General features: G+C 36.3%; 1 pseudogene; it reads right to left on the minus strand.

The window, feature by feature from the left end:
* Positions 1–504: 504 nt before the first annotated feature.
* On the minus strand, positions 505–1,824 carry LOC100442179 (lupus La protein-like; annotated as a pseudogene).
* Between the last annotated feature and the right edge of the window lie 22,190 nt (positions 1,825–24,014).

Below are 24,014 nucleotides of genomic sequence, written 5' to 3' on the forward strand. Positions count from 1 at the left end.
ATACAAAGATAGCTGTTTTATTGTAGCATGGACATGGACTTTATGGCCGGCAATTTGGGCTTTTCAAGCTCTTTATGTTGTTTACTTGTGGTACATGTTTGACAAGTAATTTCCATTTTCCAAGTCATTTTTTCATCTGTAAAATGAGGACACTAATTCAAATAACTTCCCTCGATAGGTTTCTATTTTTGGTGAGAATTGTTTTTTCTTTTCATGTAGTATATATTTTATTAGCTTGTACTAATACATTCTCATATTACAAAGGCAATTTAGTGGAAGAATCTTCCTTCTGATATTTGATTCACGTGAAATAACACAGAACTATACATTCAAAAAAATTCTCATTTAGATAACAAAAAAAAGACAAGTTAAACAACAAAAAAACTTTTCCGTTCTCACAGGTGGACATTGAAGTGGACCTAATTCGGTTTTCCTTTTAAAAGCCCCCACAAACAAAAGTAGCTTGAAACCTACTTAAAATAAATAAAAAATTGGTTTACTAAATTACTGGTCTCCAGCACCATTTTCTGTTTTCAGTTGTTTGGATGCAGGTTCTTCTTTGTCTGTTTCTTCTCTTCCTCTTTTTTCATAGGTCCAGTTGAACCATTTTCATCATGTGCATCATCACTAGCAAACTTTGTTTTCTTGCCCTGAAATTGTACTTTTCCTTTACCAGACCCAGGCTGGGCAGCTTTATTACCCTTTCTTTTTCCTTTAAATCTGCAACCTTTTGACTTCCATTTGTTTAGGGATTCTTGTTGGTCTTCTATTATTTTTTTCAGTGCTTCTTTTTCCATCTCTCCTTCTAGTACTTCCCAAGTCACTTCTTTGTTCCTTAATTGTAGGTTACCATTACTTGCATCTTTGGCTTTACCCAATGTTTCCTTGGCTTTTTCTTTAAATAGAATTATCCCCTCTTTTGCTCCTCTGATGAAGTCTATCCATTTTATTTCACCATGATTTGAGAAAAGGATGTGTAAATCTTCTCTACAAGTCTTATCACCTAAATCATCCAAAAATTTCAGCAAGCATCCAATCTTTTCTTCTAGAGATTTCATTTCAGCATCTTCTTCTTTTGTTTTGCTTCTTGCTCTTGTTTAACTCTTAATTTAGCTTCCACTTTATTTTGTTTTCTTTCTTCATTTTTTTCTTTCTTCTCTTTTTTTTTTTTTTTTGGCAAAGCAGTCGTTCTTGAAAAGTATTAGCAGGTCTGTGTCTTTGTACTTCTGGCCAGGGGTCTCTACAAACTTCTTAGCAGATTCAGTGCTACCAAACACAACAAAAATTGATCCCTTAAATGCTTTATGCAATGTTCTTCTCATCTGAATATTTAGTACTTGACCTTTATCTTCTAACCATTCTTTCATGCAACAAGAGTTGCATCAGTAGGGAAGCCTTTAATATAAACAGATCTGTTTTTTACATCATTTTAATACTCATCAGTCACTTCAGGTAGGGGTGTGCTTGGAGACCTTCTGATTTTAGTTTTATCTTCACTGATTTCCATGACTTCTGCCTTGGATTTGCTCAATGCTTCCACAATTACGTTAAAGTCTGCTGTTAGACGGTTCAACCTGTTGAATTTTATCATTATCTCCAAAGGTACCCAGCCTTCATCCAGTTTTATCTTTTCCTTTAAAAACTTGTCCCATGGCAACCTGAGGTCTCCAAGATAATACTCAATTTGATGACAGATTTTGGCCTCCAGGGCAGCCATCTTTTCATTATCACCATTTTCAGCCATTGTGGCTATAGAGATGGACACAAGCCTTCGGTGAGACTACAACACGGTGGAGGTAAAAAACCGAAAGGACGCAGTGAGGTTGGGGGCAGCCACAGTCCCGTCTCAAAGCGACCGCTGAACTGCCTGGGCACCAGCCACGTGCGGGGAACCCCAGGCTGCCACATTTCTCGTGGGGGCAGCCTGGCCACCGCCTGCTCCCGCTCCGCCAAGCAACCTCCGGCTGCGGCCCACGCGGCGCTCGGCCTGAACCTGAGGAAGGCGAGGGGCGAACAGACGCCGCGAGAGGCAATAAGGAACAGAAACACGCCGTCGCGCACCAGCAAAGCGGGTCCTTTTGTAGCTTCTCTTTGGTGAGAATATTTAACAAATGGTATGAAAATGCATTATTGGAATATTTGAACCCTTATTTATATATGGCCACTGTGGTCCCTGATACAGGATAAAGTAATGCTTATTTATATTGTAATTACTGCAGCTCTAAACCCCACTAGGAATCAGCCCTGAGCATTCTCCTAGCTTTTTCAGTGTTCCAGGCTGTTGCCCGGAACAATGCCCACAGCTATTCTTCTAGAGACACCACTGCTGATGGCCTCATAGGCCTTGATATAGGGAGGACTCCGTGTGCTTATATTTTTCACAGAACAGCTGAGAAGGGGCTGTGACTTTTAACATCTAGAATTTGTTGCAGTGTTAGATTAAAACAGAAACACAACTTACAGGGTGAATTCCACCTGCCTCAGTCTTCAGAGGCAGGCTGTCTGCCTAGCTATTCATCATTCTCTGAGACAGAAGCCACTTCACCCACCACTGGAATGCTCCAGGCATTTTCTCACCTCAGAGTCTAGGCGCAATTCCCTCCTATTCTCCAAGGATAAAGCGAACGCTTATCTCTCAAGGTCAAAACCTTGCTCATTTCCCATCTCACATTTAAATTCTTAATGGGTTTCTTTCTCTTTTTTTTGAGTTGGAGTCTCACTTTGTCGCCCAGGCTGGAGTGCAGTGGTGCCATCTCGGCTCACTGCAACCTCCGCCTCTCAGGTTCAAGCGATTCTCCTGTCTCAGCCTCCCAAGTAGCTGGGATTATAGGTGTGTGCCACCACACCCAGCTAATTTTCATATTTTTAGTAGAGACGGGGCTTCGCCATGTTGGCCAGGCTGGTCTCAAACTCAAGTAATCCGCCTGCCTCGGCCTCCCAAAGGGGTGGGATTACAAGCATGAGCCACCACGCCCGGCCCTTATTGGTTTTCTTAACAGTAAAAACACATGCCTTTTCTTCAGGTGGGTACCTCTACCACCACCACAGGGAAGAATCTGCTCTGTGACCCAGAAAAGACTGTCAAAGTATATGGCGATACGTTTGACTAAGCCTGGCTTATGTGTACTCAAATACACACACACACACATGCACAATGATTAATGGAGCACGCCCAGTCCAGCCTACATTACCTACTCTTTCAAGTCCAGTTCTGCCGCTGCTAAACTACTTTTCCTCCAGTCTAGGCTGGAGGCATCTCTAAGGACATCTCCTGGGGAAAAAGGATTATTGTTAGCATATGGGCTGTTCTTGCATTTGATTTGACATTTGTCTCTTGGTCTGAAACATCTGCTTTGGAACATTTCACTGCAGTATGATTCCCCAGAAACAATGAGGAAGTAGTAACTGCTACTAACAGGCCCTTCCGCAGGGGTCCTTCCCAGAATAAACACAAAGAACTGCCTGTATTTCAGGGTGCTAGATCTGCTAGTATTTTCGCCAAAAGGCAGTTTTTTCAAATACCAAAATAAAAAAGGTTGAGTGACCTTATATGAAGTGACCTTATATATTTGTCATATGACCCTTAGTGGCTGTCATTAAAAACAAAAGAGAGAGAATGACATACAGTGCATTTAATACATATAACAAAGATGTTATTTAACTGAATGTGTATCTTAGAATTTGAATAACTGTTTCTTATGAGCTGTTTTTCACCTTATCAACAGATGTTTAAAAGTCAAATCTATTGACATTTTGGGTGCATATATAGTAAACAATATACGCTATACTAAAATTTATTTCTGTTAGCTGAATTAGCATGCATTGTCCTTAAACATGTCTAGACCAAAATCTAAGTCAAAAATTTTAAGCCCAAAATGATTCTGATAAATAATTTTCTTCTTTGAAAATAGTCAGAAATTTTACTGCCAAATACACTTGCCAATGGCTGAGTAGGGTTTTCTGCTTGTAGTAATATTTTAAGCCATTTTTAACAAATTATAATCAAGCTCTAACAGCCTTCAAACTAAGTACCAAACCATAACCATTAAATTACAAACAAGAAATAGCTCTTCTTAACCTTAATAATGACAAGTAAAACATTTTATTATTTTCTTTGTATAAATTTAAGGGATACAAGTGCAGTTCGGTAATATGGATATATTATATGTTAGTGAAGTCTGGGCTTTTAGGTAACCATCACCCAATTAGTGAACACTGTAGCCATTAAGTAATTTCTCACCCCTCATCTTCCTGACCAACCCATCTTTCTGAGCCCCCAGCGACTATTATTCCACACTCTGTGCCCACGTGTACACTCTAGTCCCCACTTATAAGGGCGAACATGTGGAATTTGTTTTTCTGCTTCTGAGTTGTTTCATTTCAGATAATGGCTTCCAGTTCCATCATGTTGCTGCAGAAGACATGATTGCATTCTTTTGTGTGGCTGAACAGCATTCCATATATATGTTTACCACATTTTCTTTGTCCAGTCATCTGTTAACAGACACTTCGGATTCCCACAGCACTTCTTACATTGGTTTGGAAAACTTGGCCATCTTCCTGATTAGACTCCTGGCTTTGTTTTATGTTTCCTTCTCTCAGTTTTCTTTTGGCCCAATTCTTTTCCTTCAAAAAAAATTTTACATTAATTTGTTTTATTACTTCAGAAGCAATATATAAACACTTATATGCATTCTAACAATTTGAAGTCTATGCAAACATTAAAATGCCCTTTCCTACTCCATTTCCAACTCCTTAAGATACCAACTATAGCAATTTGATAAGTATTCCTATAGACATTTTTCTAAGCTAATACCATCATTTAGAATGACAGACATGAATATTTTAATTTACAGTGGCAAACAAATAAATATTTGTATAATGCACTGTGAAACTTCCTTTTTCACTTGGTATATGATGGACTTTTCTACAAATTAATACACATTAGATCCAATTTACTTTATTGCAGAATATTCCACAGTATAACTTTCACTATAAGTGTTTTAAAATATCTTATGAAAATTACATGAGATAATGCTAATAAATATATTTGCACATTGTGTGGCACAAAGCAAGTTATTAGTAATTTTGGCTGTTATTCATAGTAATTATGAGGGACAAGATTCCAAATTTTTACCCCTAAAATACCTCTAAATTCTCTTTCCTATTTTACTCCTAAAATACCTCTAAAATCTATTTCCTATTGTGGAACTTAATTTTATTGGAGAAGTTTATGAATATTCTCACGTACTTAAATGTAAGAAAGATATCATATGAGCTCTTTTAGAGGAACAGGGTAAGAAACAGCACAGACATTTTCACTGTGGAAACGTTTATAGATTTTTTTCTATTAAATTAGTGTCATTTATGACTTTGGGTTTTATTTTGTCTTACCATATTATAGTGGTTCTAAAACATAGACCAAAGTTCTTCGACTCTGTTTCTATTGAGAGGAGGAAGTCTTTGTACCCGCCTCTGAATCTGGGCAAGTTTATGAACCAGTTCCACCAGTAGAACACAGTAAAAGAAATACTATGTGATTTCAGAAAAGGCCATTCAGCTTCCACATCATTCTCTTGGGATGCTTGCTCTGGATGAGCCAGCCACCCAGTAAGAAGTCTGCTTACTCTGAATCTACCACGTTCAAACAAACAAACAAACAAACAAACAACCTCCAAATCCAAAAACATCACTGTTTACAAATTTTTTTTTATGCTGAGGGATCAAGTATGATGTAACAAACAAAAATATTAGAAAGTGGGTGAATAAAAACAGAAAATGTTAAGAGTAGTTGTCTCTGGCTACTGTGACTATTGGTCATATTTTTCAGCTTTTTAGAATTTTATATCAGACTTCCCAAAACACTTATTTCAAAGCATGTATTGACATTATTATCAAAACAAAATAAGAAAATAAAGACAGGCAAAAATAAATCATATTATTCTTGATATATTAAACTTTAATGAGTTGTCATTTTAAAATGTTTCCCTCATGTTCTCTAAATATATAGTTATTAACTAAAAAGAGGAAAAAATTTAGAAGCCCAAGGATAGACTAAGTTTATTATTTCTACCTAAAGGATAGGAAGAGATTAAAATTATTCGTTGAAATATTAGTCTTTTTGTGGGGCCTGTAGGTGAAACAAAATATTTTCTATTTTCACATGAATGAGGGACTGTTTTTCTATAATATAATTAATAAAGGCGTTTCATAGCATGCCAGAATTAAAAATATGGTGAAATAAGCCATATGGCACACAATAAATCAGAGTGAGTCACATGAGAATCAGATGTCAGGTCTATAAGTTACATGCTTTGTCTTTTTAAAAAGTATTTACAGCTGTAAACTGACATTGGCACACATACAAGTGTAAACACACAAACACAAACCTATTTTCTTCTTATTCATTATAGTTTAAAATTCTTGGAATTTATTGTATCTTTTAGGAATAACATTTTGATTTTATGACGTAAACAATACTAATACAGTAATGCCATTAAATAATGAAATAAAATTATGACTATTCAAATTATATATGTAAACCCATGAAAGGTAATATCGCTGCATTAGGTATTTATTTCTTAGTAAAATGTTTGGCAATGTTGAGGCATATATTAGAAACAAGAACCTAATGCTGATTTAATAAAATAAAAAAATTTTCTAATTTGTTTTTCCAAATAGTCTAAGGAAGAGCCTTCCTGAGAATTGTTTTGTTGTTGCTATGGCTGTTGCTCTTAATGTTGATACTATGTTATTACTGAACCTCATTTTACAGTATAAAAGGAGCTGGAAGAAACTTATGACATAATTTTATAGACCATAAATTTCTCAAATTCATAAGATCCTAGGATACCATAGTCTCAGTAAATGTTTACTGACTGAATTAAATTAAATTAAAATAGATACTTTGACATAATATAATGAATGAAATATAGCCATTATTACTATAGACACTGGCAGATATAAACAAGATTTTATTTGGTTTTTAACAGCATAAAATGTTTCTCTCTTCCTTTAGAGAAGACACATGCTCATTAACATCTTATTACTGTAATTCTCAAACTCCATCATTATCCTTGAACTTCACCTTTAGTCGACTCCTTTTTTCTTCTGCCTGGCTGCTTTACTCTCTAGGTTGTGTAGACTACTTATTATGAGAATTTCTTTATGCTTTGTGATTTTGTGGGAAGCTTAGGAAAAAAAATAGGCACCAAGGTTTTTTATAGACTGCACGTATAAAGAAAATAAATCAAAAGTAACAGTATGGGTACTTGTGGCCTGATTACTCAAAAATTTAATTCCTTGAATTTCTAACAAGTAGCTTTGACAATAACAATTTGGCAAACTGTTAAACAACTGAGATGTTGATATACCAACTTTTGGTATAACAATTTTGTGGAACGTGCCTCGATGAAGACTAGCTTTTTGCTTCTGGTGGTGGGAATAGACTTGGGAGCTTGGGGAAAAGACTGATATGGAACTGAGGAGGACAGCTATGTTGAACACAACATTTATTAGATAATGCAACTCACAAATTTAGCTTTCTAAGTGAGCTGTGAGCTAAAGCAAAGTGCCCTGAGGTAGTCAAAGACATGGTCAAGGAGGGATCTATAACATTATTATCACCAGCCAAGCTCAAAAGAAAGCTTGGATCATAAAAAATGAGTTGCCTCTAGCAAAATGACTATAAGATTAGGGAGAGGGGCTGTTCATGCCACACATACCTTATTTTCTCATTGAATCCAAATTAGATAGATAGGTAGATGAATATATAGATATACATTCTTGTATGCCAGTGTTGATTATAGCATTATTCAAATTAGTCAAAAGATGAAAACATTCCAAGTTTCCATCAACAGATGAATGAATAAACAAAATGTAATATGTATACATTAATGAAATATTATTCCATTAAGAATACTAACAATGCCCAAGCTGAGAATCAAATCAAGAACTCAACCTTTTACGACAGCTGCAAAAAGAAAATAAAATACCTAGGAATATGCATATCCAAGGAAGTGAAAGGTTTCTACAAAGGGAAACTACAAAACACTACTGAAAGAAATCATAGATGACACAAACAAATGAAAACACACCCCAAGTTCATGGATTGAAAGACTCAATATTGTGAAAATGACCACGCTTTCCAAAGCAATCTACAGATTCAATGGAATTCCCATCAAAATGCTAACATTATTTTTCATAGAATTTGAGAAAACAATCATAAAATTCAAATGGCACCAAGAAAAACTTAGAATAGCCAAAGCAATCCTAAACAAAAAGGACAAATCTTGAGGCTTCACATTACTGGACTTCAAATTATACTGATGCAGGACAGGCAACCCCCAGAACTGGGGATTAGCCTGGGAGGGTTCTTGGCTTCTCCAAGGGAAGAATTCAAGGGTGAGCCAGTGGTGTTGAACTTTTATTGAAGCGGTAGTGTACAGCAGCAGTAGAGGTACTGCTCCTTGAGGAGCAGGGCCGCCTCATAGACAGTATGCTCAGAATAGCAGCTCAGAGGCAGCTCTGCACTCATATTTATACCCAGTTTTACTTATATGAAAATTAAAGGATGGTTTATACAGAAATTTCTAGGAAAAAGATGGAAACTTCTGGGTTGTTGGGTTTTTGCTGTGGAAAGGGGCAGTAACTTCCAGGTGTTGATGTGGCAATGGTAAACTGACACGGCACACTGATGGGCCTGTGCTATGAAAAGCTGCTTCTGCCCCAGCCTTGTTTTATCTAGTTCTCCATTTTGGTCTGGTATCTGAGCCCTCCCTCCAGAGTCAAGTCTTGCCTCCTACCTTAATATTGCAGGCTACTACCAAAACAGCATGGTACTCATATAAAAGCAGGCACACAGACCAATGAAACAGAATACAGAACCCAGAAGTAAAGCCAAATACTTACAACCAACTGATCTTTGACAAAGCATAAAAAAACATAAGTTGAGGAACAGACAACCTGTTTAATAAATGGTGCTGGAAAAACTGGCTACATGTAGAAGAATAAAATTGAATCCCTGTCTCTCACTTTATTCAAAAATCAACACAAGATGGATCAAAGACCTACCGTCTAAGACCTGAAACCACAAAAATTCTAGAAGATAACCTTCTGGACATTGGCCTGGGCAAAGAATTCATGACTAAAATCTCAAAAGCAAATGCAACTAAAATAAAATAAATAAACGAGACCTGATTAATTAAAAAGCTTCTGCGCAGCAAAAAGACAAAACAAAAAACAAACAAACAAAAATCATCAGAGTAAACAGGCAAGCCACCGAATGGGAGGAAATCATTTGCAAATTATGCATCTGACAAGCGACTAGTGTCCAGAATCTATAAGAAAGTCAAACAAATCATGAAAAAACAAATAGTCTCATTAAAAAGTGGGCAAATGATATCAATAGACATTTTCAAAAGAAGATATACAAATGGCAAACATGAAAAAACGCTCAACGTCACTAATGATCAGGGAAATGCAAATTAAGCCACAATGAGGTACCATCTTACTCCTTCAAGAATGGTTGCTATTAAAAAGTCAAAAAACAATAGATGTTGGTGTGGATACAGTGAAAGGGTGACACTTATACACCGCTGGTGGGAATGTAAATTAGTACAGCCTCTATGGAAAACAGTATGGCGATTACTTAAAGAACTAAAAGTCAACCTGCCATTCAATCTGGCATTCCCACTATTGGGTATTTACCCAAAAGAAAGGAAGTCATGAGATGAAAAAGACACAAGCACGTGTATGTTTATTGCAGCTTAATTCATAACTGCAAAGATATGGAACCAACCTAAATGCCCATTGACCAATGAGTGGATAAAGAAAATGTGGTATATATACACCATGGCATACTACTCAGCCATAAAAAGCAATGAAATAATGTCTCTTGAAGCAGCTTAGATGGAGCTATAGGCCATTATTTAAAGTGAAGTAACTCAGGAATGGAAAACCAAACACAGTATGTTCTCACTTATAAGTGACAGCTGAGCTATGAATATGCAAAGGCATACAGGGTGATATAATGGACTTTGGAGACTCAGAAGGGGGATGGAGGAGAGTTGGTGAGGGATAAAAAACTACATATTGGCTACAATGTGATGGGTGATGGATGCATTATAATCTCAGCCTCAGAATTTCCCACCCTGTAATTCATCCATGTAACCCAAAACCACTTGACCCCAAAAGCTATTTGAAATAAAAAATTAAATTAAAAATGCAATATGTATACATTAATGGAATATTATTCAGCCATATAAAGCAATTGAAGCTCTTCATTTATACAGAATATGAGGTATAAGCAATTTCATAGTGACAGAAAGGTAGATGATAAATAAAAGTGATACAGCTATGGTCGCTATTATGTCTATAGCTATATATAATTACACTTTTGATTGGTGTTTTCCTAATAGGATCTTTCCTAAAAACATCCTAACAATGTTGAGGATCTTTTTATGTGCTTATTGGCCATCTGTATATCTTCTTTGCAACAATGTTTATTTCAGCTCTTTCCCATTTTGTAATTAGGTTTTTTGTTGTTGAGTTGTAGAAGTTCTTTGTATATTTTGGATATTAAGCTCATCATATATATAATTTCCAAATATATTTTCCCATTCTGTAGATTGTCTTTTCACTTTCTTGATAATATTCATTGAGTCACAAAGTTTTTAATACTGATGAAGTCCATCCTGTCTTTTCTGTTGTTGTTGTTACTTGTGTTTTTTGGTGTCATATCTAAGAACTCATTGCCAAATCCAAATTTTATTCTATGAGTTTTATAGCTTTAACTCTTATATTTAGGTAATTAGCCCACCTTTTAGTTAATTTTTGCACACAATATGGGGAAAGGGGTTCAACTTTATTCCTTGGCATGTAGAAATTCAATTGCCCAGCACCATTTCTTGAAATGACTATTCTTCTCCTATTGACTAGACTTGGTGTCTTTGTTTGTTTATTTATTTATTTTACTTTAAGTTCTGAGATACATGTCCAGAATTTGCAGCTTTGTTACATAGGTATACGTGTGCCATGGTGGTTGCTGCACCTGTTGACCTGCCCTCTAAGTTTTCTGCTCTTGTCTCCCAGCCCCCAACAGACCCTGGTGTGTATTGTTCCCCTCCCTGTGTCCATATGTTCTCATTGTTCAACTCGTACTTATGAGTGAAAACATGCAGTGTTTGGTTTTCTGTCCTGTGTTAGTTTGCTGAGGATGATGGCTTTCAGTTTCATCCATGTCCCTGCAAAGGACATGAACTCATTCCTTTTTATGGCTGCATAGTCTTCCGTGGTGTATATGTACAACATTTTCTTTATCCAGTCTGTCATTGATGGGCATTTGGGTTGGTTCTATGACTTTGCTATTGTAAACAGTGCTGCAATAAACATATATGTGCATGTGTCTTTATAGTAAGTCATGGATAATAGACCTTTGTCAGATGGGTAGATCGCAAAAAATTTTCTCCCATTCTGGAGGTTGCCTGTTCACTCTGATAATAGTTGCTTTTGCTGTGCAGAAGCTCTTCAGTTTAATTAGATCCCATCTGTCAATTTTGACTTCTGTAGCAATTGCTTTTGGCATTTTGATCATGAAGTCTTTGCCCATGCCTATGTCCTGAGTGGTATTGCCTAGCTTTTCTTCTAGGGTTTTTATGGTTTCGGGTTTTACATTTAAGTCTTTAATCCATCTTGAGTTAATTTTTGTATAAGGTGTAATAAAGGCATCCATTTTCAGTTTTCTGCATATGGCTAGTCAGTTTTCCCAGCACTTATCCCAGCGTTTATCGAATAGGAGATCCTTTCCCTATTGCTTGTTTTTTTAGGTTTGTCAAAGATCAGATGGTTGTAGATGTGTGGTCTTTGTTAAAAATCAATTGACCATAGATGTATGAGTTTATTTTTGGATTCTGAATTCTATTTCATTTATTTATGTGTCTATCCTTATGCCAGTGCCACACAGTTTTGATTATTTAGTTTTGTAATAAAACCAGCATTTTAATCGGTTTGGGCAGTGTTTAGTCATTCAGGCTGCTATGACAAAAATACCATAGACTGAGTGACTTTAACAATAGAAATTTATTTCTCAGACTTCTGGACGCTGAGAAGTCCAAAATTAAAGTGCCAGAATGGCTGAGTACTGACGAGGGACCTCTTCCTGGCCTACAGATAGTTATCCTCTTGCAGTATTTTCATGTGGTGGACAGAAAGTGAACTCTAGTCTCTTTCTCTCTCTCTCTTTTTTTTTTTTTCTTTTTAAGACAGAGTCTCGCTCTGTCACCCAGGCTGGAGTGCAGTGGCATGATCTCGGCTCACTGCAAACTCCTCCTCCCAGGTTCAAGCGATTCTTCTGCCTCAGCCTCCTGAGTAGCTGGAACTACAGGCATGTGCCACCACGCCTGGCTAATTTTTGTGTTTTTACTAGAGACGGGGTTTCACCACATTGGCCGTGCTGATCTCGAACTCCTGACCTGGTGATCTGCCCGCCTTGGCCTTCAAAAGTGCTGGGATTACAGGCATGAGCCACTGTGCCTGGCCATCTTTCTCTTTTTAAAGGCAGATCTCATCTAAATCTAATTACCTCCCAAAGGCCCCACTTCTTAATTTCGTACCATTGAGGATTAGGTTTCAACAAAAAATGTTTTAGGGGGACACAAACCTGCAGTCCATAACAAGCAGGTAGTGTGAGTCAACTATGGTTTTGTTTTTAACAAATGTTTTCGTTGTTCAAAGCCTCTTGCAATTCATATGAATTTGAGGAGCATCTTTTCCACTTCTGCTAAAAAGCTGTGGAAATTTGGATAGAGATTGCATTGAACCTGTAGATCACTTTGGATAGAGTTAATGTTTTAACAGTATTAAGTCTTCTTACCTATGAGCATGAGTTGTTGCTCCATTTATTCAGTTTTTTCAAAATTTGTTTCAACAATGCTTTATAGTTTTCAAGTACAAGTTTTGCACATTTTGGTTAAATTTATTTCCTAGATATGTATATTATTCTTTAAATGCTATTGTAAATGAATTGCTTTATTAATTTCCTTTTTGCATTGTTCACTGCAAAAATTATAGGAACACAATTTATTTTTGTGTATTGATATTGTTCAACATTGCTAACCACATTTCTTAGCTCTAATAGCTTTCTTGTGATTTTTTTTTGGGATTTTCTATATGCAGGATCATGTTATATATAAATAGAGATAGTTTTACTTAATCTTTTCCAATTTGGATGCCTTTTGTTATCTAATTGTACTGGCTAGAACTACTAGTACAATAATTAATAGCAGTGGTGAGAGCAGACATTCTTGTTTTGTTCTTGAGCTTAAAACCATTTATGCCTAGTGTCCCATTATTGGAACGCTAAGCATATGGGAATAATTTATATCCAACTGCTCAAGGTTGTTGTCAAGGTCTGATTGCAAAAATTCAAAAAGTTGCAACCTCAGGTATAAATGGGTTATGGAGAAAGCTTTCAGTATTTCCCCATTGAGTATGATGTTAGCTGTGGGTTTACTCCTTATCATGTTCATGGGAATATTAATTATTATTGCATTCCAGAAACTTATTTGGCAATATCAACACAATTAAAAGTAAAAAATGCTTTGGAGTCTCTGTTTATATATGATTTCCACAGAGAGAAAAAGACCATTTCTTTTTTTTCTTAAAGACAATTTCTCCAGATAAATTGTAAAATATCTGTGTGATGAAACTCTGAGGGAGGGGGCTCTCAGAAACTGATATTAACTTGTTTATCTATAAAGAATAAAATGTTGGTTAGATTGCGGCATGTCCACATTGTGGAATACTTTGTATCTATTAAAAATAAGTTAGATGTACACATATGAACCCGGAGGAAAGTATAGTATCTGTTTTAAGGTAGAAAACTATTTTACACAAATTAAGACAACACTAGCTCATTTTAAAAAAATGGACCAAAACCACCTAAAATTCCTGTGTGTGTGTGTGTGTGCACTTTTTATGAGTGTGTATAAATATGGAGAAGGATGCATGCCATGTGGTAAGGATTGGTTACCTAGCAAATAGAAGAATGGAAAGAATTTGGTAACTTTTGTCATTATTTTTTTAAAGAGTATTCTGTATTATGGTACAAATACTTCATAGGACATATATAGATAATACATCCTATGTAATAATATGTAAAAAATAGTTAACATGTATTAGAAATTAAATGAAAAATAATTCAGGAAAAGCCATATAGAATGGGTGATAGGTACTTCAGGAACAGCCAAGAGAGAGGTTTGTCCAGAGAAAAATATGTTACCAAAACCAAATTTAATCAACTTCATTGTTGTTCTCAGCTACCAGCAAACAGATGTAGAGACCAACACAATGGCACTTAGAAAAGGCTGGAAGGAGTGAGACAATGAGGTCTTGTAGGTACCCTAGGGATATTGAGTAATTAAGACAGAAACACTCACTTAAGGAGCTCCCAAGTTAATAGATTGTATTTTCTTCCCCTTGCTTAGTATTTTTGGATAGATACAGATATCCTCCTATCTATGCACAGCCCCATTTTCCCCCTAATTTTAGGGGCTTGCTGCCACCTATGGATAAGAATAGAGTATTACAATTTGCACCAACACACCCTAACATCCACCAGTGAGCTAGGTAACTGTGGATATCAGAGGAGGCTAGAGTTTGATGTATTTTAGTTCGGTTCAACTCAAACAATATTCATTATCATTATTAAACACCAAGTTAGGTATTGGATCTTCATAAATAAATAAAGCTTTGGAGTTAATGAAGTATTGAACTCAATGAGTTCATAGCTTAGTAGGTAAGATAAAGTTGGATATAATTTTAATACCCTGTAGTTAACACAAATGTATAATGAGGCAGGAGTGGAGTTCAGTTTTAATGATATGTAAGTGTGAAACAGGAAGTGTGAGGAGTAGAGTCTGAGAATTTACAAAGCTCAAATCACGGAAAACTGTGTGTGCTGTGGGTGGTATATATGAAGTCCTGGACATGCTGGGGTCAGAGGTTGGTTATATGGATCTTAGGCTCAGTTAGAAGATTAGGACTGGGGATACACATTTATGATTTGGTGCATAAGAATAATAGATAGGCCATGGGAGAGAATGGATCATGCAAGAAAAGATGTAGACAAAGTGAAAAAAGAGCAATGGACAGAGAAGAGAAGTTAACAGCATATTAATTAGGAGTCAAATGAGCAAGAAATCTACCAGAAAATGGTTTATAAGGGTAAAACAAGAGATCTTAAGGGCACTGAGCAGAAATTTTAAATTATTTGTTCCTATGTCTCAGGATCCTTAAGAAAATTTAGGCAGGCAGCGATAGCTCATGCCTGTAATCCCAGCACTTTGGGAGGCCAAGGCAGGCGGATCACTTGGGGTCAGGAGTTCGAGACCAGCCTGGCCAACATGGTGAAACCCTGTCTCTACTAAAAATACAAAAATTAGCTGGGCATGGTAGCACATGCCTGTAGTCCCAGTTACTTGGGAGGCTGAGGCAGGAGAATTGCTTGAACCCGGAAGGAGGAGGTTGCAGTGAGTCGAGATTGCGCCACTGTACTCCATCCAGCCTGGGTGACAGATGGGGACTCCATCTCAAAAATAAAAAAAAAAAAAGGAAGAAGAATTTAATAAAATCACATGGGCGCTTGTGGAGAAAAAGACAAAATACCAGCATAAAACAATGCATCAGGTTTTCTGATTTCCACTAAACTTAAAATGTAGAATATATAAAAATAATGTATTCACTAGAATATATAACATTAACTAATAGTAGTATAATGAGCATAGTATTAAGTTGTGTGAGTTAATATGCTTCATACAATTAATTGTAGAATATAAGATCAGTATTAACTGGTATTTATGCCTTCCCCCTTGAGTTTTATTTTTTCAATTATAGAAATAAAACCTGCAAGTAAGAAAAAAACATGTTTTTTTTTCTTTGTTTATTTGTTTGGTTTTGTTTGAGATGGAGTGCTGGGGTGCAGTGGCATGATCTCTGTTCACTGCACTCTCCACCTCCCAGGTTGAAGTGATTCTCCTGCCCATTTCCCGAGTAGCTGGGACTACAGGCGGGAGCCACCTTGCCCCACTAATTTTTGTATTTCTTTTTTTCTTTTTTTTTAACTTTTTTTTTATTTTTAGTAGAGACAGAGTTTTGTCATGTTGGCCAGGCTGGTCTTGAACTCCTGGCCTCAGGTGATGCATCTGCCTGGGCTTCCAAAAATGTTGGGATTATAGGCGTGAGGCACTGCGCCCAGCCAAAGCATGTTTTTTTGAATAGGATGTTACTATTGAATCTCAGTTTGCAAAGTAGAGTTTTATGTATAAAATTAACATAATATCTGGTATAAAATAAATTTAACATTTTGGTTTTAATGGTGCCAAGTGCTGAAAGCTTTACTGACAAAATGACACAACTACATAGAGGAAATAAATTATGAGGACTGCCAGGCCAGAGAAGTGTAGGCAAGGGCAATGCACCATCAGATTCTTCAGAGATTCTAAGCTCTATTAGTTTCACCTAATTGCCTGTTTTTTTTTTTTTTTTTTGCCAGGAAATACCTTCTTTGGCTAAGTCAGCCCTACTTACTGGGTATGATTGCCAGTTGGCAGCTGTCCCAGAATCTGGGGGTGGGGCTCCAGGACTCTCATTCCATCTTCAACAAAACGAGTAGACCCACTTTTCTTGGAATTTTTTCATATTAAAAAATCTTCAAAATCACTAAGAAGATATCTCCAGTTCTAACAAAAACTCATTTTTAATTCAGTTATAATTGGAATATTATATTACTCTGGTTTATTATTGTACAGATTAGAACACACAGAAGTTCTAAAATAGAGATGTGGCAGAAGTTTCAATATAGTGAAAAATAAGTTCATATAGTTGAAAATGAGGGAAAACAGTCATAGATAATTACAGTGTAATCTGCAAGGAATCTGTCAGCAAACTATGGCTGGCATGCCAAATACAACAGTGTTCTATGTATGTAAATAAGGTTGTATTGGAACACAGCTGTACCCATTTGGTCACAGATTGCCTATAGCTGCTTTGGCTTCACATTGCAGAGAGAAATATTCTCTGCAAAAGACTGGCTAGTAACACCAAAAATGTTTACTGTGTGACCATTTACAGAAAAAAACTGACAAGCCTAGAGCAAAAGCTAGGCAGAACCTATAGAGCAAAATGCTTCTAGCTCAATTGGGGAAGTTAAGATTTAGAGATCTTTGGCTAAGATGATGTAGTTTGCCATCTTAGATCTTATATTCTAATTCACATATTTACTATGTCACCTACAAATGAATAGAATATTTCAATCATTGTGCAGGTAATAATGACACAGCAAGATTAGTGTCTAATCTAAGAATCTCTGTTAATTATTGAGTACTCACTAGGCATCATGCTTATTATTGTATGTACATTATTTATTTAAATTTTATACTGTCTCAGTGACAGACAATTACATATTCCTATTTTCTGAAGGAGAAAATGGTGCTTGGATACTTTGTGTAACATGCTTAAAGTCACATTAAAACTAACACAAACAATGTCAAGAGCCTCAGTTCTTAATACTGAAATTAGGAAGCCATGGAAGCCATTGAGGACAGGTAAGTTCGCTAGATGTGATATATTAGATAACTCGTAGTGGGTGAAGAAGAGTTAACCAGAAAAACAAAAAACAAAAGACAAGAGAAAGGGTGGTATACAAAGGCCATAGGCAGTTTTTTAGTCCGTGACCATTTCACAGAGTAATGTGTAATTCATTTCTGGCTGCACTAAATGAATTTGCTCAGTTAATGAGATTCCATTGATAGACCACATGAGGAATAACAATACTAACAATAACAAAAGCCTCAACTCTTTATTGAGCACATTTTACATGCCAGGTTTGCTAAAGCTGCACATGTGTTGTCTATTTCATCCACACAATAACATTATGAGGCAATACTATTATTATCCCCATTTTACAGAAATAGAGACAGAGGCAAAGACAAGTTAACTAACTTGCCCAGAATTACCTAGTTGGTAAGTGGCAGAGCCAATTTTCAAAAGAAGTCGTTTTGATTCCAGGTTAAGTGGCCTTAACCACTGCGTAAAACTGCCTCATGTTGTTCCTTCTTGAGTATAACGCTGTAGCTCTCAGTGCAATAGTAGTGACCTGGCTGAAACTCATCCCTCAATCAGCTGATTTTTCATTTTTTGAATTCAAATAATTCAAAGGTGAGGACATAATGGGTTTAGACAATCAGAATCTGTCTTGGAACTATCTGCTACGAACTGAACTGTGTTCCTCCAAAATTCATAAGTTGAAGCCCTAACCCCCAATGTTACTATACCTGAAGTAGAGTCTTTAGCAGGTAATTAAGCTTAGGTGAGTGAAATAAGGGTGGGACCCTAAGCTGATAGAACAGGCCTTATAAGAAGAGGAAGAGAGAGAGAGGGAGGGAGAGAGAGAGAGAGAGAGAGAGAGAGAGAATGAATCTCTGCCATACAAGGACGTAGAAGAAAGTGGCCTTCTGGAAGCCAGAGAGAGAGCCTTCCAAAGAACCCAACCATGTCAGCACCTTCATCTTGAACTTCTAGGCTCCAGAACTGGGAGAACATATATTTTTGTTGCCTAAGCCACCCAGGTGATGGCATATTGCTATAGCAGCCTGAGCTGACTAATACATGCCATGGGGCAGAATTGTGGTGCCAGGTCTCTTCACGTGAATCAGTCGAGGATTCCTGGTCCAATCAGGTACAACCAGTGTCAATGGGTTTAAAACAATTTGGATGTCACAAAGTGAATGTGGCAATAAATTAGGAATCTTGAAAGTCTCTCTAGCTAGATAATCATTGGACTATGAGCCTTATTTCAAAAATCCAGAAGAACAGGTTGTGAACTATTAATAACATGTCCAAAATTACCCAGCTTATAAAGTATAAGATCCCAAACTTGATTCAAAGTTGATTGAAACTGATAACATGTGTTCTTTCTTCTTTCTATGATACCTTATATATATATGCACAAAATTTAATATCCTAATGCCAAAAATATCACAAATTCCAGGACTTTACTTAAGTACAATAAAGCATCTGTTTCTCTTTGCCTATGGATTTTTTTTTTTTTTTTTGAGATGGAGTCTCGCTCTGTCGCCCAAGCTGTGCCTATGGAATCTTTTTCTCCCAAACCCCTGATTCCAATCTAATCATGAGAAAACCATCAAATAAATCCCAACTGAGAGATATTCTACAAAATACCTGACCAGTACACTTCAAAACTGTTAGAGTCTTCAAAACAAAAATAAAAACAAAACAAGGGAGAAAAAAGCTGAGAAACTATCACAGCTAAGAGAAGCTTAAGGAGACATGAAGAAAAAATGTAATGTAAACATAAAGTGGTAACCCAGATAGAATCTTCTAACAGACAAAGGATATTATAGATTATAACAAAGAAAATATGAATAATATATCTACTATTGTTTATATAATAATGTGTCAATATTGGTTTATAAATTGGGGCATATGCACCATACTAATGTAAGACACTAATGATAGAGGAAACTGGGTGTGGGGTGTACAGGACTACTTTGTCTTAACTTTACAATGTATCTGTATATCTATAATTATTCTAAGCATGTGTTTTAAAAAATAACGGCATACCTTGGACCCAATAATTCTAGATAGGTATCCAAAGAAAATAAATATTAAATAAGTGCGTATCTTAATACTATGTAACATGCCTAAAAGTGTATCTATTCTCTATTCTTTAAGTTCTTTGAATGTACCTAAGGGTTTCAGAGGAGAGTCCTGCATTCTGGAAATATTAAATCATCCTTTCTAGTAACTATTCATTAACCATCAAATTATTGGAAATGTATAATGCTCAGTGCTACTTGAGGATGTGTACTGACTGATGCTTCTTATCTTTGTAACGAAAGTACAATTTGGTATTTATTTTAAAAAGCTATCTGCCATCATGTAAACTTTGAAAATATTAATAAATTTAATCTACTAAATCCACTTTTAGAAATATAACAATGATCATATCAGAGATGTACACAGTTTTATGTACAAATATATTTAACATTCTTACATTTGTAATAGTAAAAAGTTGAAAAGAATTAAACATTCATTAATAGGAGAATGTTAAATAAATAATGGCATTTCTATCCGAATAATTCTATACATAACACTTTAATGCCTTTATGTAAGCTTAATTAAATTGGAAAATAATTGAAAATCATTTCAATCATTTTAATGGTGGTGAAATATTAATATGGTTTAAAGCCATGTTAATTTTGTCTCCTTACTTTTCTGTTTACCAAAATATTTATAACAAGTACATACTCTTTTGTATGATTAACAAAAATGAACACAGCGAGAAGGCCCTCACCAGACATCAGGTACCAGTGCCTTGATTTTGGACTTCTCAGTATCCAGACCTGTGAAAGTATAAATTTTGGTTTTTGATAAATTATCTAGTCTGTGGTACTTTTTGTGATAGCAGGAAAAAAAGCTAGGTCAATGCGATTATATTGAAAAATATGAGAGGTGCTGAATTAATTGAAAGAAAGATTCACTTTCTCTTTAGACGCAAACACACTTCTGAAGACAACATGATGAATTGCAGACCATTCCCAGGAAAATCTTTGTGTCTGTGTTCTTGTGCTGAAGGTAGAAGGTCCACATGATTGAAGGTTTCTGGTTCACCGGGTCACAATTAGAGGAGAATCCCTCCTATCTAAGGTTGCTTGGATTGAAATGAAACACATTGACTCCACTGGAAAACCATGAAGTGTGAATATACACTAGGTCTGATTGATTTCTCTCGAGTTCTTACCATTGACATCCAGATTTGTGAGGTAATATCTTTCTTGTGTCCTTTCTCTTCTCTGAGTCTAATAATCTAGTCCAACTACACAAATGGGGGAGATTACTCCTAGGTTGATGATAAGTCTGTGACCTTTGTAGACAGGATCAGTCTTCCTGACTGCAAAGAAGAAAAATCTGAAAAACAAAGAACCCAATACAAGTTTTCCACTTTCAGCCTGCTCTGCAATTATATCATGAAGCGTTCATGTGTGGAGAATGGCCTAAGGTATTGATTGGATCCCCTTGGTTTCCTATGGGGCCAGGTGGGCCTAGAGTATTCACAGTTCCTGGGCTACTCTTTTCTCCCTGTAATCAGCCTTATCATTTTCACTTTCCCCAGTGTACTGTACAAATAACAGCCCTTTCTACTTGGTAGTACCAGAGCACAGTTAGAGAGCATTAGTTTATAAAATCTTGCCCTTCTCTACCAGGCCCACTAATGGTCTATCCTGGTTGCCAGACACTGTTTGGCTTTGATGTAAAACACTCACAGAGTACCAGTCAAGCATTGTAGTGATAAACACTGGCCAAAGGCAGAGCTGTGGTGCCTTTTGGAGCCAGGGAGGACCTGCTGATGGCCACATACATGTCCTTCTAGCTAATCCTGAGCATCTGTGTGGTGCTCTGATGGATGGGTCTGAATTACAGACATATGGCTGAAGTCTGTTTAGATTTCTCAGCGGAATTCTGGAATATGCTGCTTTGATTGTGTTTATCATTAAAAAGCTGATTTGAGGGAAAAAGAACTAGGCAAAAGATTTCTGCTAATTGAACAAAAGCATTGATAGGAGTAATGTAGCCACAGCCAAGGAATACCTGCAGCCACCAGAATCTAGAAGAGGCCGTGAAGGAATTCACCCTAAGAGTTTCTGAAGGAGGTGAGGCCCTGTAGGAACTTTGATTTTGGCCCAGTAATCCTAATCTCTGACTTCTGGCTTTCAGATCTATGATAGAATAAATTTCTTTTGGCTTAAAATAAACAGAAACGTCTCAAAGGTTATGAAAAGATCAGCCTTATACATCAAAAGCTTGATGACTATAGTAAGACAGACAAAGACCTGTAGAAACAATTGGAAAGTACCACTTCTGTCAAAGGTGGATTTTCTTCTATGAGAAAAAATCTGATGGAAGTTGCTTGGCTCTATCAATAGAAAGCTCAATGATCTAGAAAGCTCAATGACTGAGAGAAAGTTCAGTGAACCCTGTGAGTGTTCCACCTCTATGAGCCAAAGACAGAAAATGGTGAAAACAGGCAAAAATTGGCTGAATCAGAGCTCAGAAACCAGCATTTGCCAAGAGGCCCTTTTGTACCAGCAATTCCACTTACAGCCCATGGCAGCAGTGAGAGTCAGGGTATCCTCTGCATGCCCAAGACCCAAGGAAAGAGGGAGGGGACCTGGGAGGGCTCTGGGATGCAGGATGATGTGCACTGACTCAGGTTTTACAGTAGCCAAACCCCCAACGTCCACACACACAGAAAGATATCTCATATGTTTTTTTCTCTATAAGTGGATTTGCTTTGTCTCTTTCTGGTATAACTACTGTTCCTAAATTAATGTTTTATTTTCTTTTATCAAAGTTGTAATTATAACTCCTAAAAGAGTGATTCCAGAATATAGATGGTTGCAATATAATAAATATTTATAGATAATTTTCTATCACTGGACCCCCTAGAACTATATTGGATGAGTATTTTATATATATATAAAAATATATGTATATAAAGTATATATAAAAAATATATGTATATTATATATAAAAATATATATACAAAATATAATATATATAAATATATAATATATGTATATTTTATATATATATATATACACATATATTTTTTTTTAGACAGAGTCTCGCTCTGTCGCCCAGGCTAGAGTGCAGTGGTGCGATCTCGGCTCACTGCAAGCTCTGCCTCCCGGGTTCACACCATTCTCCTACCTCAGCCTCCTGAGTAGCTGGGACTAAAGGCGCCCGCCACCACGCCCAGCTAATTTTTTGTGTTTTTGATAGAGACGGGGTTTCACTGTGTTAGCCAGGATGGTCTCGATCTTCTGACCTCGTGATCTGCCTGCCTCAGCCTCCCAAAGTGCTGGGATTACAGGTGTGAGCCACTGCGCCCGGCCCAGTATTTTAAATGAATAAGTTACTCCATTATTACTTTAGGCATAGTTGAAATTTAACATGACCAGCTGGAAATATTTGAAACATTAATGTCTATTTCTATGTCCTATGAAATATACTAAGAATTCTGTCTAACAATATTTACTTCAATAGTTAATGATTGGGTCTAAAAATAACAGGAAAAACCCACAAAAACAAAAAACAGAACCCCTGGCTAAACTTACTAGTGTTTGTGTTCATTTCATCCTAAATTTATTTTTAGGTACTGATATTTTGCAATTCTTTTTTTCAGTTTGTTTTCTTATTAATCTTTGTTATTTGCTCATGATGTGCTTAGTGGGAAAAAATTACTATTTTTTGCAGTAGGATATGTTTCTCTGATATATTCTAAATTTTGTTTCTCAGAAACTCCTGAATTTAAGAATTTTTAAAAAACTGCTTCTTCTCTAGTGTTTTCATAGTTTCATTATTTTTCTATTTAAAAATAGAAAAATTGATGTCCTTACTGTTTTCAATAAGAAATGGCTTTGAAATCCAGCATTATTTATTTTCCTAGAGATTTTAAATGTCTCATTTATCATTTACTAAATCCCATATGTGTTTAGGCTTATTTCCATTATATTTGAAAAATTATCAACGCCTCATTGTTTTAAAAATGCTTATTAATAGTTATTTTTCATTCCCTTTAAGAATTTTTGTCTTTTTTTTTGGACATGCTTAATTTTGCAGATGAATCAATATCATTTGGTTGAGTTTTCCTTCTAGTCATAGCGAAACCTCTTTATAAGAATTTTTGCTGGCTTGGTAATAATATTATAGATCAACTTAAGTGAGTTGACTTTTTAAAATGTTGCTTCACTGGAAACCATCATTCTGAGCAAACTATCGCAAGGACAGAAAACCAAACACCGCATGTTCTCACTCATAGGTGGGAATTGAACAATGGGAACACTTGGACACAGGGTGGGGAACATCACACACCAGGGCCTGTCATGGGGTGGGGAAAGGGGGGAGGGATAGCATTAGCAGAAATACCTAATGTA

This window comes from Pongo abelii, chromosome 6, assembly GCF_028885655.2.
Source record: "Pongo abelii isolate AG06213 chromosome 6, NHGRI_mPonAbe1-v2.0_pri, whole genome shotgun sequence".
Lineage (NCBI taxonomy): Eukaryota > Metazoa > Chordata > Mammalia > Primates > Hominidae > Pongo > Pongo abelii.